Raw genomic sequence first — 19351 nt, 5'->3', positions numbered from 1 at the left:
TTATGAAACTGTTGTTTAAGCAGAGTGACAACAACCCCCCACAGGCTAGAGTTTGGTGTCATTCTGGGTATCATCCAGTTCAAACACTCGAGTGTGCAGAAAGCTTCCCTCACTGAGATAGATCCAGGTCCTAAAGTTTATTAAGCCCTTTTCTTATGTGCAACATAGCATGACGACACACAGACACACAAACTGGCTTATTGCTAGTGAAGGGACCCCTCTGGCTGCAGCCAATGATCCAGAAAGGTTATGGATGACAACTAAAAACAGGTTTTGGTTTCAACAAAAACATGTATAGTGATGGAAGTCGTCAAGCTCAGAAGTACCTGGAACATTGATATTGTTTAAACAACATGTCTTGTGCAAATTTAGCCTGAGCACAGAATTTAAAAGTCAGTGTTGGTTAACTAATATAATTCTAAAAAAGATATTTAACCACAATTAGATGCCAATGACCCCACCCTTTAACTTCTAGACCACATTGACACACTGTGTAGATGGAGGACCAAAGATCACCATTTCACTCCTCTAAAGTAAACTTTGTTGAGGGTTATAATTGAAACTGTGGTCATTTTTCATAGCTTAAATGGGACATGTAAACTACATTTTAAGAGTTAATCTGATTGGATTAAATGCAAATACTAAAGTCTAAATTAATTGATGTCTATAGAGAGCCTCATCATATACACTGAATCTGTTTGCATAACAAGTATTCTACACTGGATGTTGGGGTTAGATCTGAATTTAAAAAAGGGGGTCAGTGGTGCAGCCCAGCCACTAATGAGGAGCATCCATTTATCTATGGTCTCTCAAACTAAGGAGAACCACATGACTCAGAAATAAACCTAGAGGAGAACATCATAGTGAAGCTTTCAGGGCAGCTAAGTAGAACTGAGTAAAACTTACTTAAATTAAGCGTAGAAACGTTTCCCAGAAAGAAAGATACCACAGAAGCTTGTGATAGATGAACACAATAAGGAGAGGATGTTGGATTGACTGCACATTGTGTCCGCATCCGTGATGAGTCATTTGCAGGAGCCATAGTTAAATTACTTCAGGTTCACTGCCACCCACCTGCTCCAGGATTAGCAGGTTTTTACTAACCCCTGCTGCACTACATGAACGTTTGGCTTGTATCAATAAATTGGTGTTGTTTCAATAAATTTAGCTGACGCCACGTTCCTCCGCCCCTTGAACCACCTCCTCTTCTCTGCAAGTCCCTGACTGGATAAAGAGTGGCTGCTTGTAAAATCCTGAACTAATTACACACACATCTAAATTCAATAAAACAGCAGAGAAAATCCAGAGCACATAAATCTGCTCCTTAGAGCACTTACAGAAACGTTGTAAATGTTGTAATGCAGTTAATGCAATATTTCAACATAATTAACATCAGCAAAAGCTGCATTGTTTGCTTACAGGAAATCAGCATGAAGAACAATGAGTAGCTTAAATCTGCTTTTATTGGTAGTTTGGTGAATAAAAACATGCTTTATAGGTCCAATATATATTTTAGAGCCCAAAAACCAAAAATGCTTTCAGTATGGAACATAAATCAATTTATTTTTTCATTTTTAGTTAATTTTAAAACATGCTTTTCTTACACAGAAAAAATCTTTTGATTCAGGCCTTCAGAACTGGACTTGCACTTCCATATAAAGGTGTCATAATGTGGTTTGCGGGCGGACCAAAGTGCAGACAAGAGCTGGGCAGCAACATGTTGTAAAAGGTTTTCAGCTTTATTTCCAGAGGTTTTCAAAGAAACCAAACAAGGCACTGCGGATACAAACAAAGTCCTGATCCAAAAACTTACAAGAGGTTCTGGAGGAACATGGAAAAACTCAGCACAAATACGTGGGTTGAGAACGGGGTATGACGAACACAAGGAACCAGCCACGAACAAAGACACAAAACCAACTAATATACTGAGGGATAACAAAGGGCAGGTAATCAGAGAACACAGGGAACAGGTGAAACAAATACAAAGGCTGAGGATGGGCAAAGTAACTAATAAACAATAAACAGAAACACAGACCAAGCAAACCTATAAACAAAGATAAATAATCAAATGGGGAATAAGAAAACTAGAATAATCATGACTAAAGTAAACAGAGAAACTAGAGGGAACATAGGAACAACAATAACAACCTGAGAACAAACAAAGAACCCATAAAGAAAACCTGAATACAAAAGTAAACAAACCTAACCACACTGACTGAATTAACTGGAAAGGAAACAGAAAATAAACTAGTAAACAAGAAGAGTGCAAAGCAACAAATAATAAAACACAATTAAACACAAAGATACTAAAGAGAAATCAAACTAGAGAATCCAGGGAAGATCAAGAACTATAATAATTACAATAATAATAATAATAATAAACCATACAAAGTAATAAGAAAACAACCATAAAATAACTTAAGAAGTAAACACTGGGAGGCAGAAGAGGGAGAAAAGAAAACATGATACAAAAACCAAAATAGAAACATCTAAGCAAAAGGTAAACAAACACAAAGCCACAGAGTCCAAAAATGTCACTCCGTGACAAAAGGTGGTGACGGTGGGTCTGCAAGCCTCTGATGGTAATCACAGAACACATTTAATTCATTTCAAAAATACTTCACTAATCCCGAAGGGAAATTAAATATTGTTGTAGCTTCTATCATCCAGGTTTCTTCAAAGAGCCGTTGTAGATGCTGATGGCTGTGGGCAGGAAGGATCTCCTGTAGGTTTGTCTTACAGCAGATCTGAAGAAGCCTCTGACTGAAGACACTCTGTCGTTGTACAACAGTCTGATGAAGAGGATGCTCAGGGTCTCCATAATGTTTTTCATTTTATGAAGAATACTTTGTACAATGATCTCCAGAGGTTCTACAGGAGTCCCCAGAACAGAGCCAGCTTTCTTTATCAGCTTGTTGAGCTTTTTTAAGTCCCTAGTTTTGATGCTGCTTCCCCAGACCAGAATCAGAATCAACTTTATTGCCAAATTTGCTGTTGTTGGGACCCCAGTCATGGGTTACAACATTAAAGGCCAGTGAGAACTTTTCTGGAACTTTCAAAATAAATTGCATTAACCTACTTCCAGCTCAGCCAGGAACAGGAACAGGAGTAACAGCGGACTTCCCGTGACAACACTGTTTGAATAAAAACCCAGCTTTCCAACAAACAGATCTCTTTCTATGCGGATCCCCATGGGAGCCGAACAGGAGAGGCAATCGCGCGTATGCCTCCTTGCAGGCAAACAGACATAACTCTTCAAACTGGTTCCAAGAGTGTCATACGATCACGCGATCATATGCACTAAGTTAAGTGGGAATGAACTGCTGTTTGTGTATCCGGTATTCATTCATGAACGGGTAATTAAGGTACAAGCATGGCTTGACTTTTCTCTCTGAGGTCTACAGAAGCAAACTGTGGTCCAGAGAGTTCCCAGCAGAGACCCTGTCTCTACGACGCCGAGTGGAGCAGTTTTTCCCGGTCTGAAGGAAGGACAACGGGACCGCATAACCGTGGTTACAGCTGTAACGTGCAGTTTGGCCAGGCGACAGAGCGAGCCGCCCCCACAGTTAGGAGGTTAGCTGCAAGCTAACCCTTTGTTTAGCCACATGTGGATGTTTCCTCAGCACGGTTCACGTAAGAGGTAGTGTTTGGGCAGAGAAAATTAGTTTAGAGTTAAATAATCTCAATAATGTTTATTTAATGACTTTTGTTTTTGTTTGTGTTGAGAAACTCAGCTACAGTAAATGCTAGCAGACTAGCACTCAGCTAAGGATGTGTTCTGTGTTGTGATTTTAAAGTAAAGACTAAATTTAAAAGATCGGCCATAACGCGCCGTCCACTCTAATGCATTTCAACCCTTTTATTAGTGGTATTTTAAAGGTATGTGTTTGATTCAGCTATAAGTATCTTTTGTTATCTCCAATGAAATGGTGAGAGGACAGTCCCCTGTGGTGCTTCTGTGCTGCTGACTACCTGGTTAGACTCATAACCCTTCAGTCTCACAAACTGTGGTCTGTTTATCAGATAGTCTTTGATCCAGGAGATTGGTTGGATTGAATCAGGTTGGATTGTGTTAAATGTTCTGGAGAAATCAAAGAAGCAGAATCAGCTTTATTGCCAAGTTCGTACATACAAACAAGGAATTTGACTCCGGTACACTTTGCTCTTTGGTTTTGTTTTTGTATTACAGAATATACATATTTACAATGTACAATGTACAAACTAACAGGCGACTGTGGCTCAGTAGGAAGAGTAGTTGTCTTGCAATCGGAAGGTTGTGGGTTTGATTCCATCTTCCTCCTGCTGTATGTTGATGTGCCCCTGGGCAAGGCACTTAACCTCAAGTTGCCTACCGATCTGTGTATTGGTGTATGAATGTGTGAATGTGGCTCTAGTGTAAAGCGCTTTGAGCAGTCTGTATGACTGGAAAGGTGCTATATAAGTTCAGTCCATTTACCATTTACAATATACACATATATAATAAAAAGGTGTATTTGCAACATCTGTATGCTGTTGTTTTGTACTCTATTAAATGTTCAACAGAGAAACAGCCTGGGGGAAGAAACTGTCTCTGTGGCGGCTGGTTTTACCAGTGTACCAGTGTACAAGAACATGATCCTCACAGTGCTGCTGGCTTTGTCCAGATGACAGTGGGTTTGTTGAAGCAGGTGTTGGATGGCATCTTCAACTCCAACTCCACAGCGATAAGCAAACTGAAGGGGGTCCTGATAGTTTATTGTTTGCTTACTCAGGTGGGCCAACAGGAGTCTCTCTAGGACCTTCATGATGTGGGATGTCAGGGCAACAGGTCTATAGTCATTGAGGACTGATGGGTGAGTTTTCTTTGGTACCAGAACAAGACAGGAGGTCTTCCACAACACTGGAACCTTCTTCTGGGCCAGGCTAAGGTTGAAGAGGTGCTGGAGAATCCCACAGAGCTGCTCTGCACCACCCTTCAGGACTCTAGGGCTGACATGATCTGGACCTGCAGCCTTTTTCCGGTTCAATCTTTCCAGTTCCAAACTGTTGAAACGTTGGAAGTGTTGAAGAGAGGGAAGCATGGTTTAAATCACCAGATATTGCCACAAATGCATTGAGATATGTCTGTAGCTTAGCAACAACCGAGCTGATGGCATCACATGCAGCGTCGGCAACAGCTAAGGATGGAACGTAACCTGTTGCCAAAATAACACCGGTGAACTCTCTGGGTAAATAATATGGACGGAAACTTACTGCTAACAGTTCAATATCTGGGCTGCAGAGACAACACTTCACAGTAACATGTCCTGGATGACAGCATCTGTTGTACTGCTAGATCACCTTCTTTGCGTTTGCCGTTCCTCTTTAAATCTCTGTCTGCTCATATGGTCAGAAAAGCCTTGCAGAGAGATGCTGGAGTCAGGGAAATGATCCTGCAGCCATGTCTCAGTGAAACACGTGATACTGTATTCCCAATACTCTCGCTGGGTCCTTTGCAGGGGTTGGAGTTCATCCAACGTGTTTCCCAACGATTTCACATATTCCATCATAATCGATGGAAGAGATGGTTTGAACTACCTCCTTCTCTCTCTTCTCTTTGCTTATGCTCTGCATCCACAGCGCCTACTTTTCAAACAATCAGGGATTTGGGGTTCTAGTTGAAGTATTATTTGAACTTTAAGATCTTATTCAGCTACTCTGGGCTGTAAAAAAAAACATATTGTTGCCATGGTGACGCATCATTTCAACCTGGAAAGACTCACATAACGGAGAAACAACAAGAAGACGGTTAAAGAATTTATTAATGAAAGATTATTTCTTTGGCACTTGGACCCCTGAGGGAGACGTAAACGCTGAGGATGAAGTAGGTTTGAATAAACATCTTAGGATTATGATTAGATACGTCTTCCCCCTGGGATCCGATCCTGGTGCTGGTGTAAGCCTTGGTATGGAAGGAGTTGGGAGCCCATGGTGGAGAAGGGGTGGAGGAGGGTCGAAGCACAGCAGAAGAGCGGTGTTTTCCATGCAGAGGGTCTTTAAAAGTGAGGCTCTGGGAGATGATTGGCTAAGGAGGAGTGTGGACCTGCCGTTGATTGGAGCAGCCAGTGAGGAGTGATTGGACGTGGCGGGGGTGGTGAGTCTTCCATGTTGAATTTTTGTTTAAACTCCATTTCAACCTGGAAAGACTCACATAAAGATTATTTATTTGGCGCTCGGACCCCTGAGGGAGACGTAAACGCTGATGATGAAGTAGGTTTGAATAAACATCTTAGGATTATGATTAGGTACGTCTTTCCCCAAAAGGGGCCAGGCTGAGGCTAAACTGAAGGAGATTAGTTATTGATTATCTGAGATGAGCACAGACCATAATTTATAATGATTAGTCTCGAATGGGCTTACCCTGAGTTAAGACTGATGATGCGTGGATGGCCGATGCCAGGTCGGGTGAAGATGTGCTGCACCTGGCAGTGTCAAGGTGGTTAAATGAATACCTGACAAGGCTTAGGATTGAGATGCTTGCCAAGGCATGTTTGTAAACGCCTGCCAATGGCGTAGATAGTGATGAGCCTGAAGAGGCTGAATGAGGAGCATTACGAGGCTGGTTGGAATTGCCTGCCAGTGGCAGAGATCCAGGTGCATATGAAAGAGAGAAAACTAGAATAAAACTATCTAAAAACATGGTACATGAATAAATAGGAGAATAAAATATGCAAATTTAAAGTGGTTAAATAAGAGAACCAGGAATAGAGGAGGAAGATTAATAATTGATCTAGCTAGCTAGAGGAAAGGATTGGATAAGGCCGACCACCACCAGTAATTGCGAGATTTCTTACCTAAGAACTGATAAATTATTGAGTGGATTAGACAGATTGGAGGTCAGGACAGAAACACGAAGAGAATGCTGAGAAGACCAGCGGCCGAGTTGTTGGAGTGAAGAAATCGAAACTCCTGGTGAGGCAGCTGAAGTGACCGCCCCGATTCGAAATGAGTTTGTGCTGTTTGATGGCGAATTTAGCATGACATGAAAAGGGCAGGATGGACCGTTAAAACGAGCAATGAATCTAAAAGCAAGGACCTTTCTTTTAGAATGTTTAAGATAAATTTAAAATAATCGGGATACAACTTTGGATGAGGAGTAGTTAGGACTCTAGCAGAATCGGATGAGCTTGATGGGGTAGTAAATCCCCCTACTCTAAGGAAGCTATAAAAGCTAAAAGCCAGGCGATGGAAAGAAGAAATTTTAAGTGAGATGAAGAAGGGCCTGAACGGAGCACTAGGAGAACTTTTAAGATGGGAGGAATGATAAGTCTCCTGGGATCTGGCTCAGGAATGCTATGATTTTATAGACCTTAGAGTAAAAGTTTGATGGAATGATTTGAGAAAAGGCTTAGAATGGGTTCAAAAAGTGGCCCTTAGAAGAGAAGTTAATGCCGGCTAATGAACTCTTAAAGTAAGGGAGTTTGAGATGCCGGACATCGAAGCAATAAGTAATAAAAGCAAAGAAGGTAGGAATGCAAACGGGATAAAGAGGAGTATTACGAGCGATGCAAAAGTTTGAAAAAGTTTGCTAAGTGAAGGAATCAGACTTGAGCAGAGGGAGCCAAGCCTGAATTACAATAATAATTAGCTGACTAGAATAGAGGAATGAGGGATGAATTAGTCGAGTATCAGGTCTTCAAGGTGGTATCTGGCATGATTGACTTAGAAGAGGAGCGGCCTTTATTACTTCGACTACGGCTGCATTGTCGCATAAAGCGGCCATGTGTTCCTTCCATTAGTTGCCCCAGGCACAGCATGCAATAGAGATGGAGATTATCTCATAAAGGCTGACGGTTCGGATTGGGGAAAGAAAGTGGGCAGATGGCAGCGAACCATGGACCCTGAAGAAATCCCCAAAACCCACAGACGAAGCTACGTCCGTGCAAAACCGAATGGAGTCTGCTGACGTGACGACATGATCATAAAGGAAAGATATACCATTCCGGTTCTGCAGAACAGTGGACCAGAAAAACAGGTCAGAGCAACAAACTCGTCTAAAGAAACCAAATCTAGCAGAAAGGGGACATAATTAACCAGATTCAGAAGGCAAGAAATAACCTGGTGAATTATGCGCATTGCGGTATACAATGTTTTGAGATGTATTTGAGGAGAAGTTAATGCGTAATGAGAGAAAAGGCTCGGAGTGGCTCAGAAAGATGATCTTTCAATGAAAATTGATGCCTGCTAAAAGAGCTGCAGATGTAGGGGGGCTTAAAACAATGAAGTTCAAGCAATGAATGATGAAGCTAGGACTGAATGTAAACCAATGCTCAAAATTTCTCAAAGTTTGCCAGGCGAAGAAATAAGGTTTGAAAGTAGAAAGAGCTAGATCTGAGAAACAGCAGTGTTTGGCAAATTGCGAAAGAGGAAGGAGAGAGGAATAATCAGAGTAGGGTAAAAGTAGGCTGATGGACAGAGACGGCAGAAGACCTGAAAAGTTAAAATGAGACAAGGTATGAGGAATGGATTAGAAACTTGGAACATGCCTGGCAGAAATGATGGAGTTATGAGTTACGGCCAGCCAGGATTCGCTGGAGGTAAGAACTACGTCCATTAAATGAACTTACTAATATTGACAGTACATGGATTGTTTAGTAAGAGTTTGTTATTTTGCTGCGGCAGTAATGCAGTTAATGCTCAAATTTGAAAACACTTAAACCAGGAAGGTGCTGTAAATCAGTTGACTCAAACTGAACAACGCAGCGCCGACCCGATATGCAAAAAGAAAGTGTGCACCACGATTAGATTTGATAAAATATACATAAGATGTATATTAAAAAGTAAATGGTTCCTTAGCGCCTGATTAATAAAGAAAGAAAGTTGGTATAAATGTTCAAATGCGTAAATGAATATTTAGATGTTCTATGGAGCAAACAGGTTGCTTTTAAAAGTACATCCCCCCGGTAGAGAGAGCTAATACGAAGGTTTACTAGTTTTAATATAATAAGCCAAGTAAGGTCGCAGACGGTTAAAATAATTTGCATTGCATTTAATTTATTGTATGGAAAAAATATAGAAGGCGATTGTTACAAATTAATAAATATATGTGGTAAAAGCACTCAAGGGAAAGACTGTCAAGGATAAACGGGGGTTGTGAATATTTAAGGTAAAATTCATGGTAAATAATAAAGCAAAAGATTTAAAGCAGCATATTGATAGAGTTACTGAAGGTATTCACGTTCTGTATATTTTTTAGCTACAATGATGTGTTCACATGCAAGGCTCTGACAACGAGGGGATTGAGAACCATCCGATTGAGAGACCATCATTTTTAACTGAATTGGTATGGACCGTAAAGAACTGAAACGAGGCAAACGACCGCAGGAATCAGAGGTAGCTTACGTCATGACAAAATTCAGTGGCGAGAATAAACCAGTCTAGGCAGTTCCTGATTGAGCGAGTTTAGACGCAGCTTTAGCAGAGAAGGATTTGTGATATGAAAACAAAAATCTGGAAGCCATGTTTGAAAAGAAGGTCGACAATGAGAGATGAATAAGTTTCACACTTATTCTACACTCAGATTACAGAGCAGAAGACGTCTCTGAAATGCTTAAAGGTGGCCGAAAGCTCGCCAAAAGGGATTCTTAGAAAGGTGGGGAGTAGATAATTTAAACACAGCGTTAAAGCCGTCAGGTAAAGTGAAACAGTGATCAACCTCCGTAGATAGTAAATAAGAGAAACCAGATGAATGAGCTGCCCTGCAGGATTTGGAGCGGCGCCTGAGTGAGATGTTAGAATGTATGGAAGTACATGATCTACCTTAATGTAAAAGAGGAGTGGAAACACAGCGCGCTTAAACGGCAAATGAATGAGGAAACAGTTCAGAAAGAGAAAGGAGTGATACATCTCACCCTTAGAGACGAGCCAGGACGAATGTTGCCATGGTGAATGTCAGTGGGAGGAGCCAGGAGCGAGTTGAACGTTGTCGATGCGGAGGAAATGCTGACGTGGCAGAATTGGAGGTGAACTCCCGGAGGAGCTGAGTAAAGAAGATATGAAACTCTGGAGAGAATCCATGGACGAGATGAATGAAGCAGGGAAGATGGTGGGATGACCAGAGTAGAAGAAGACGTCGGAGCCTGAGGAGCGGGAAGATCGGATTAGACAAGATCGGAGGAGAACCACTGGAGAAGCCAGGCCGGGTGACGCAGCGGCGGGAGCCGCGGTGAAGGCAGGGCGACTTCAGCAACACTTAGTAGATGGATTGGAAGAGTTCCAATCCATCTACTTTCCACATGCCTTAGCTGAGACGAGGGGAAAAGGGGCCATTAGGCAGGAGGCCAGTCAGACAAGCGGAGGAGGAGGAAGGAGGTCGGGATTCGTCACAAACAGTACGAGGAACTGCCAAGTCGCCAGAAACTAGTCGGACATTTCGCAGCTGATCGTCGAAGCTCAGCAGAAGAGCAGTGTCTTCCATGCTGAAGGTCTTTAAAAGTGATGCCCTGGGAGATGATTGGCTGAGGAGGAGTGCGGACCTGCCGTTGATTGGAGCAGCCAGTGAGGAGTGATTGGACGTGGCAGGGGTGGTGAATCTTCCATGTTGAATTTTCGTTTAAATTCCATAACAAATGTCCAAAAGTAAAAAAAGTATTGGCAAAAATCCTTCCAGCTGCAGAGCATCCGATACTGGAGAGGATAATCCAAAACAAATTTATTTTTATCCACCACAGGGGGAGTTCTTAAAAAGTATTAATCAGAATGAAAAGTAAAAGAGCCACTCCAGCCTGCTACCACTTTAAGGGATGCAATTCTAAAATTGATTACCTTTTTTTTAAATTTATTTTTGATTAAAAGATTTTCATGACAAAAAAAGGAATATGTTTACTGTGCACTGTTGCCTTGAAGCACACCCTGGTCTGTGGTCTTTCTGCGTGGTATTACCATGTTCTCCCCATGCACCTCCAGGTACTCTGCCTTCCTCCCACAGCCTAAACACATGACTGAGGCTAACTGGTCTCTCTAAATTGCCCTTAGGTCTGAGTCTGTGTGTCTCTGTGATGAACTGGAAATCTCTCCAGGGTGTACCCAGTCTTTTGCCCAATGACCGCTTGTGATAGGCACCAGCAGCCCCCATGACCCTGCATGAAAAAGCGGATATAGCAGGGAATGGATGAACAGTTTGGTGACACAGTGTTTAGTAGAAATGGGAGTGCGGATGCCAATGTATCAGAGTAACAATACTGGTCAGAACTGGAGCAGAAATGAAAACATCTGCATACATGCTGCCAGAATTGTGGTTTTCCACTTAAAAATTAAGTCACAAATAGTTGAACTGCATGCATACCGAGCTCACCACAAAGATAATTTTAAACCATTGGTAGGTGCCAGTTTGTTAGCTTTAAGACAGCATTTTCTTCACCTCTTTCTTCTCACTGGATTAATCTCTATGTAAATCTTCACTTTTTGAACTCAAATGAAGACCTGCGGGCTTTGCTATCAACACTTTAGTCTTGGGTTGACATTATGTCCCACAATGAGCCTGGGTTTGTTGTTGCAAATGTAGCATCATCATTCTTTGACATCTTTTAGCTAGATTACCGGCCGGCAAGAGGGTTTGGTTTTTCATTTTTGTTTTTACATATTTCTTGATTTTGATCATGGAAATTAATATAAACATAATGAACAGAACTGAGTAGTTGTAAAAATGTTCTTGGTACAATATTTTGGCTGCAGTTTAAGGTGAAAAAAAGTAAAATTTTTTTGCAGCAAAAAGCAAATGAATAAGAAAATACACGCATAAAGAAAATCTGATTCATAACACACAATGAATATGTAAACAGTATACAATTCAAATTACTACTTCAGAATTTTAAGACAGACATTGGAAGGATGAAGAATGAGGTTTATATAACACAGATCTATCTATCTGTCAGGATTTGGAGTTCTGCTGCCTGCAACTTACACCTTTTCGACACTAGGTGCCACCAGTAGGAGTGTACCTGAGGCGACAGGTGTTGTGCATCTACTCATCAGCTCGGACGCATATAGAGGAAGGTTGCCAACACCTTGGCGCCTGAGTGTTTTTGCCTCCGTGGTAATTTCTGGCCAGCTCTGAAATCATTGCATGATTTTTACCATGGATATCTTTTGAAGGATCTGTTGTTGCGAACTCTAACTTGCTTTGTTACCTGTTCCAGGTGTGAATCCTACCTGATCTGTTCCAGTCCTCCGTAGTGGCTAAGGCTACTTCCTGATCTAGTCTGTGCATGGCAAGCCGAACTCCTTTCCTGACATTTATTCTCTCCCTGGCGGGTTATTCCGGAATGTCCAGTAAGATACGTTTATGTTGGTTCATGTTTCGGAGGTTCAGCTATTTATCTTTTCTCTTTGTGTTTTCACAGTAAGGAAGATTAGACTCGTCGCTCCTGTTGTTCCTGATCATCTTTCAATAAAAACTTATTCCTTTTACAAAGTTCTCTGAGAGTCTCTGCATGTGGGTTAAGTCGGCTGTAAAAATCATGACAGAACACTCAGGCCAGCCTAACCCAGCGGAGAACCTTCAGAGAACTTTAGCTGAACATAGTCAGCAAATTCATACGCACAGTTCTACTCTCCAAACCCTCCTAGATAGACAGCTGCAAACAAACCAGCAGCTGGAGCATTTGGCATCACTGTTTCAAGGTGCTTGTAGTTCTGAGTCTGCCGCACCCATTGGGGGTGCTGCTGAGCCACTGGAGGCCCAACATCGACCACCTTTTCGAGATGTTTCTTCTCCTCATCCTGAGAGGTTTTCCGGAGAGATGGGTGGATGTCGTGGTTTTTTACTTCAGTGTAGGTTGGTGTTTAACCGGTCACCTCGAACTTTTTCGCATGATGAGGGTAAGATTTCTTATGTTTTGAGTTTGTTAACTGGAAGGGCGCTCCGATGGGCGGAGGCAAGGTTTTCCAACTGCACTGGTTTCGGGTTGTCATATGAGGATTTCATTAAGGAGTTTAAACAGACGTTTGATATAGCTTTAGATCAGTCCTGTATTGCCCGCAAATTGTGGGCGTTGAAACAGCAGAATCGTCCTTTAGCTGACTTTTCTATCGATTTTCATACATTAGCTGTATCCTCAGGCTGGAACGCAAGCGCTTTAAACGCGGCGTTTTTCCAGTCTTTGAATGAGCCCATAAAGGACAAACTAGTCCTTGTAGATGAACCAGAAGAATTAGATAAGTACATTGATTTAGCTATCCGCATTGATTCTCGCCTACGGGAAAGGAGGAGGAATCGCTCCGAGAGAGCGTTGGAGCGAACCTCTCCGTTTCCTCCGTCCCCGTTACCAGTGTCATTAGGGCCTCAAATCAGCAAACCAGTGCTTCTATTGTGGTGCTTCCGATCATTGAATTTCCGGTTGTCCGGTTCGGCCAAAAGGGCGGGTCCGTCGGCTGTGATGGGGCAACCGACGGACCGATCCTCCAGTAGTAAGACCCCACGCTTCACGTTACCGGCTACTTTGTTTGTTAACCATCACTCTGAGGTTTTATCTGCCCTAGTTGACTCAGGTTGTGATCTGAACTTAATTGATTTTGTTTCAAAGAAAGGGATTTCCACAGAAAGATTGACCCAGCCACGTCAGGCTTTGGCCTTGGATGGTTTATCTCTTCATGAGATCACCCATCAAACACTGTTTTGTCCGGTAATCACCAAGAAGTGGTATCATTTTTTGTTTTTCCCATAGCTCAGAGTACGTCAGTACTTGGTTTTCCCTGGCTCCAGCGCCATAATCCCCACATAAATTGGGCAGAATTACGGGTAGAAGCGTGGTCTGAGGGATGTCTCAATTCATGTTTACAGTCAGCCATCTGTCCTACAACCCCTGGTGAGGAAGGTATGGAGGAGGAACTCTCAGAGTTAACCAGAGTTCCCCCCGAGTATCATGATCTTAAGATGGTCTTTAGCAAGTCTCGGGCCCTGTCTCTACCGCCTCATTGACCATACGACAGTGCCATTAATCTTCTTCCTGGTGCCCCTTTACCCTCCAGCCGACTCTACAGCATCTCCGGGCCGGAAAGAAAAGTAATGGAAAAATATATTGCTGAGTCTTTAGCTGCTGGGGTTATTTGTCCCTCTTCGTCTCCTTTAGGGGCAGGTTTCCTCTTTGTGGGGAAAAAAGATGGAGGTTTACGCCCTTGTATAGATTACAGGGGTTTGAACGCAATTACTATTAAAAACAAATATCCTCTTCCTCTTCTAGCTCCTGCGTTTGAGCCTGTACATGGCACTGTTTTCTCTAAGCTGGACCTCAGACATGCCTACCACTTAGTCAGAATCCGCCAGGGAGACAAGTGGAAGACAGCATTTAAGACTCCTCAGGGGCATTTCGAGTACTTGGTGATGCCTTTTGGCCTAAGTAATGCCCCAGCAGTTTTTCAAGCTCTCGTCAACGACGTGTTGAGAGATTTTTTGAATATTTTTGTATTTGTGTACCTGGACGATATTTACATTTTTTCCAGGAGTCTAGAGGAACACCGCCACCATGTGAGACAGGTTCTACAGCGTCTCCTTGAAAACAGACTGTTTGTTAAGATGGAAAAGTGCGACTTCCATCAGTCAACCATCAGTTTCCTGGGTTTTGTTCTGGAGGAGGGACAGGTTCGTGCTGACCCAGGAAAGGTCCGAGCAGTAATGGACTGGCCAGTACCTGATTCGAGGAAGAAGTTGCAGCAGTTCTTGGGGTTCGCCAACTTCTACCGAAGATTTATTAGGAATTACAGCCAGGTGGCGGCCCCATTGAATGCGCTAACTTCCACAAAGACGACCTTCAGCTGGGGTTCGGAGGCTGAGAGCGCCTTCACCCGGCTGAAAAGACTGTTCTCCCAAGCTCCTGTTCTGATCCATCCAGATTCTACGAAACAGTTTACCCTGGAAGTAGATGCCTCGGATATTGGGTGGGAGCGGTGCTCTCCCAGATTTCTGATCAGGATGGAAGGCTTCATCCATGCGCCTTTTTCTCCTGTCGATTGACCCCTGCTGAACGAAACTACCAGGTTGGAGACAGAGAGTTGCTGGCCATTAAGTTGGCCCTAGAGGAGTGGAGGCATTGGCTGGAGGGCGCTGAACATCCTGTGTTGGTCTGGACAGACCATAAAAATCTGTCATACTACATCAGTCAGCTAAGCGTCTCAATGCACGTCAATCACGTTGGTCTCTTTTCTTTTCTCGATTTAATCTGTCTATTTCTTTTAGACCAGGTTCCAAGAACATCAAACCAGATGCTCTATCCCGCCAATTTGAACCTGAAGACACAGAGAAACATACCGAGTCTATCCTGCCGCCTAGCTGTACCATGGGCTCTTTAACCTGGGAGATAGAGGACTTGGTGCGGCGAGCTCTCCCTGATGATCCTGGGCCAGGAACTGGACCTCCTGGAAGGACCTATGTTCCAGCATCAGTGCGATCCAGAGTGATTGGCTGGTTTCATTCGTCCAAGTTCTTCGCTCACCCTGGTGTCAGTAGGACTATTGCCGCAATCACCAGACGCTATTGGTGGCCGTCCCTTCACAAAGACGTCAAGGAGTACGTGACGGCCTGCACCACATGCACTAGAAGTAAGTCTTCTAATCGACCCTCTGCAGGCTTACTTCAACCTCTCTGCATCCCTGGTCAACCCTGGTCCCATGTGGCCTTGGACTTCGTCATGGGTCTACCATGTTTTCACGGAATGACTGTCATTAAGACCATTATTGACCGATTCTCCAAGGCCTGCCACCTGGTTCCTCTCAGAAAGCTGCCATCGGCCCTCCAAACTGTTAAATTGATGGTCAAACATGTTTTTCGCCTGCATGGCATCCCCTGTTGCCTGTTGTCCGACAGGCGCCCTCAGTTTACTTCCCGTGTCTGGAGACATTTCTGTGAAGCCCTAGGGGCGAAGGTGGCGCTAACGTCCGGTCATCATCCCCAAACTAACGGCCAGGTGGAGCGCCTTAACCAGAAGTTGGAGGTGGCCCTGTGGTGCGTGACGTCCACCTGCTCCGCTGAATGGAGTGACCACTTGGGGTGGATCGAATACGCCCACAACTCTCATGTCTCCTCAGCCACCGGTTATTCACCTTTTGAGGTTTTGTTGGGATACCAACCTCCGTTGTTCCCGTCGGAGGAGAAGGACATCACGGTTCCTATTGTACAACACCACATAAGGAGATGTAAACGGGTTTGAAATGCCGCCAGCCGGGCGCTTCACCAGACAGCTGCCCGAAACAAGCACTATGCAGACCGTCGAAGACTGCCTGCTCCTAGTTACCTCCCTGGTCAGAAGGTTTGGCTCGCCGCACGGGACATTCCAATCAAGTCCCTGTCCAGAAAGCTCTCTCCCAGGTTCATCGGACCCTATGTAATTGATTTTCTCATGGGTCCTGCATCTGTTCGCCTTCGTCTGCCTCCTAGTCTCCGTGTTCACCCTGTTTTTCACGTTTCTCAGTTGAAACCTGTTCAGACCAGCACGCTCTGCCCTCCGCCCGCCCGGTACTTTCAGGGCCACCCTGTCTACTCTGTTCGCCGCATTGTGGCCTCTCGACGACGGGGACGTGGACATCAGTATCTCGTTGACTAGGAGGGGTATGGTCCGGAGGATCGCTCCTGGGTTCCGGGTTCCTTCCGTCTTTGATCTGGGATTTCCGGGCCGACCAAGCAGCGTCTTCTGGGAGTCAAGAGGCGGCCGTTGAGGGGGAGGTGGTGTCAGGATTTGGAGTTCTGCTGCCTGTAGCTTACACCTTTTCGACACTAGGTGCCGCCAGTAGGAGTGTACCTGAGGCAACAGGTGTTGTGCATCTACTCATCAGCTGGGAAGCATATAGAGGAAGGTTGCCAACACCTCGGTGCCTGAGTGTTTTTGCCTCCGTGGTAATTTCTGGCCAGCTCTGAAATCTTTGCATGATTTGTACCATGGATATATTTTGAAGGATCTGTTGTTGTGAACTCTAACTTGCTTTGTTACCTGTTCCAGGTGTGAATCCTACCTGATCTGTTCCAGTCCTCCGTAGTGGCTAAGGCTACTTCCTGATCTAGTCTGTGCATGGCAAGCTGAACTCCTTTCCTGACATTTATTCTCTCCCTGGCGGGTTAATCCGGAATGTCCAGTAAGATACGTTTATGTTGGTTCATGTTTCTGAGGTTCAGCTATTTATCTTTTCTCTTTGTGTTTTCACAGTAAGGAAGATTAGACTCGTCGCTCCTGATCATCTTTTAATAAAAACTCATTCCTTTTACAAAGTTCTCTGAGAGTCTCTGCATGTGGGTTAAGTTGGCTGTAAAAATCATGACTCTATCTATCTATCTATCTATCTATCTATCTATCTATCTATCTATCTATCTATCTATCTATCTATCTATCTATCTATCTATCTATCTATCTATCTATCTATCTATCTATCTATCTATCTATCTATCTATCTATCTATCTATCTATCTATCTATCTATCTATCTATCTATCTATCTATCTATCTATCTATCTATCTATCTATCTATCTATCTATCTATCTATCTATCTATCTATCTATCTATCTATCTATCTATCTATCTATCTATCTATCTATCTATCTATCTATCTATCTATCTATCTATCTATCTATCTATCTATCTATCTATCTATCTATCTATCTATCTATCTATCTATCTATCTATCTATCTATCTATCTATCTATCTATCTATCTATCTATCTATCTATCTATCTATCTATCTATCTATCTATCTATCTATCTATCTATCTATCTATCTATCTATCTATCTATCTATCTATCTATCTATCTATCTATCTATCTATCTATCTATCTATCTATCTATCTATCTATCTATCTATCTATCTATCTATCTATCTATCTATCTATCTATCTATCTATCTATCTATCTATCTATCTATCTATCTATCTATCTATCTATCTATCTATCTATCTATCTATCTATCTATCTATCTATCTATCTATCTATCTATCTATCTATCTATCTATCTATCTATCTCAACAAATACACTATTTAAATAAATTCTACTTGTCTGTTGTGTCATTATTTAAAAAAATATAAATGTTTTTAAATTGATTGAAGTTTAGTTCAAAGGCTCCTAGTTCTTCCTGTGGGGACACGCTTTTATGTTTTACCGAGTTACTGTATGCTACACAAGCCGAACCTGAGAAAAGGCTTGTCAAGCAGTGCTTCTGAGTGTTTGTAAAAGGAGCTCTTCTTGATAATAATTTAGATTTTATTGAGAAATTATCCTCTACATTTAACCCATCCCTTAGGGAGCAGTCGGCTGCCATTGTGCGGTGCCCGGGGAGCATTTGGGGGCTAAGGGTTTTGCTCCAGGAGCCAAAGCAGCAGGCTGTGGGATTCGAACCAGGGTACTTGTGGCCTCTACAGGATGCAAATGCCCTGCTCTCTAACCACAAGGCCACTACTCTCCCATCATTTTGTATTGGTAATGAAATCAGAATCTGTGTTTCTTGGCCTGTTTCTGAAACCACTATCAGAACAAATGGTCTGATTGAAGCCATCCTCCAGTTTTTTTGCTCTTTGTGTCCGTGGTGAACGTGCAGGAGTGAAGTGCAGCCCAATGAGCGCTCCTTTGCCTTCTGCCAGTGAGCAGTGGATCTCCGACCAGGTGACTGACTGCACATAAAAGCATTTCAATCAGCCCTCAGGAGCTTTGCTCCAAGTACTTGTCTAGATGATGAAGGACCAAATAGCAGGCTCTACATGAAGGGGTTGCACACTGTCGGACTCGGTAACCTCACCGTTTCTGTTTCATTTGTGCTATTTTTAAAAATTAGCTTTTTTTAAACAGCTGAAGAAACTGGTGCAGGCTATGGACGAAATGAGGTGGTGCAGGATCTACATAATTACATGGTGGCTGTGGCTGAATGGCTGATGAACATTAATGGAGCTAAATGGAAATACGAGAAGGCCTAAGGAAAAAATCTAACAGAGATCTAAAAATAATCTAAAAGTACAAAAACCAGAAGAATAAACTGAGAACTTATACAACAACAAGCACTAACTAATAATGAGCCCGGAGAAATGGACTGAATGACACGAGAAAAGATCAATGCATGAGGACAAGGACCTGAAGAAACCAAGAACTTAATGAACAGCATAGAAATGGTCAGAATACAGCAGAGAATCAAAACCTAAACACCTCTAGATCATGACGCTCTTGTTTTACTGCAGCTTTAGATTTCAACCTAATGGTTTTAATTTTAGATGGTGGATGTTTTCCATTGATTGACTCCGAAGGGGATCAATAAAGTATCTTTGAATTGAATTGCATTGAATTGAATTTAACCCTTTAGCCATAATTAGCAAATGAGCAACAGGAAAGGAGCACAGATGAACCACAGACAGGAAACAAGAAGAGAAA

At 42.9% G+C, this 19351-nt stretch overlaps 2 long non-coding RNA genes across 3 annotated transcripts in view; one reads left to right on the top strand and one right to left on the bottom strand.

Annotated features, from left to right (window-relative positions):
• LOC124876105 overlaps positions 1 to 19351 on the bottom strand; it is a 36824-nt gene that overhangs the window by 15771 nt on the left and 1702 nt on the right. The gene's annotated exons all lie outside the window — the stretch shown is intronic.
• Positions 7246 to 12211, top strand: LOC124876106. Its single transcript, XR_007040215.1, has 3 exons — positions 7246 to 7993; positions 11892 to 12052; positions 12156 to 12211. It is a non-coding gene; the product is annotated as an uncharacterized LOC124876106 (long non-coding RNA).

Source organism: Girardinichthys multiradiatus, chromosome 11 (genome assembly GCF_021462225.1).
Source record: "Girardinichthys multiradiatus isolate DD_20200921_A chromosome 11, DD_fGirMul_XY1, whole genome shotgun sequence".
Lineage (NCBI taxonomy): Eukaryota > Metazoa > Chordata > Actinopteri > Cyprinodontiformes > Goodeidae > Girardinichthys > Girardinichthys multiradiatus.
This window is presented reverse-complemented; position numbering and strand designations above follow the sequence as displayed.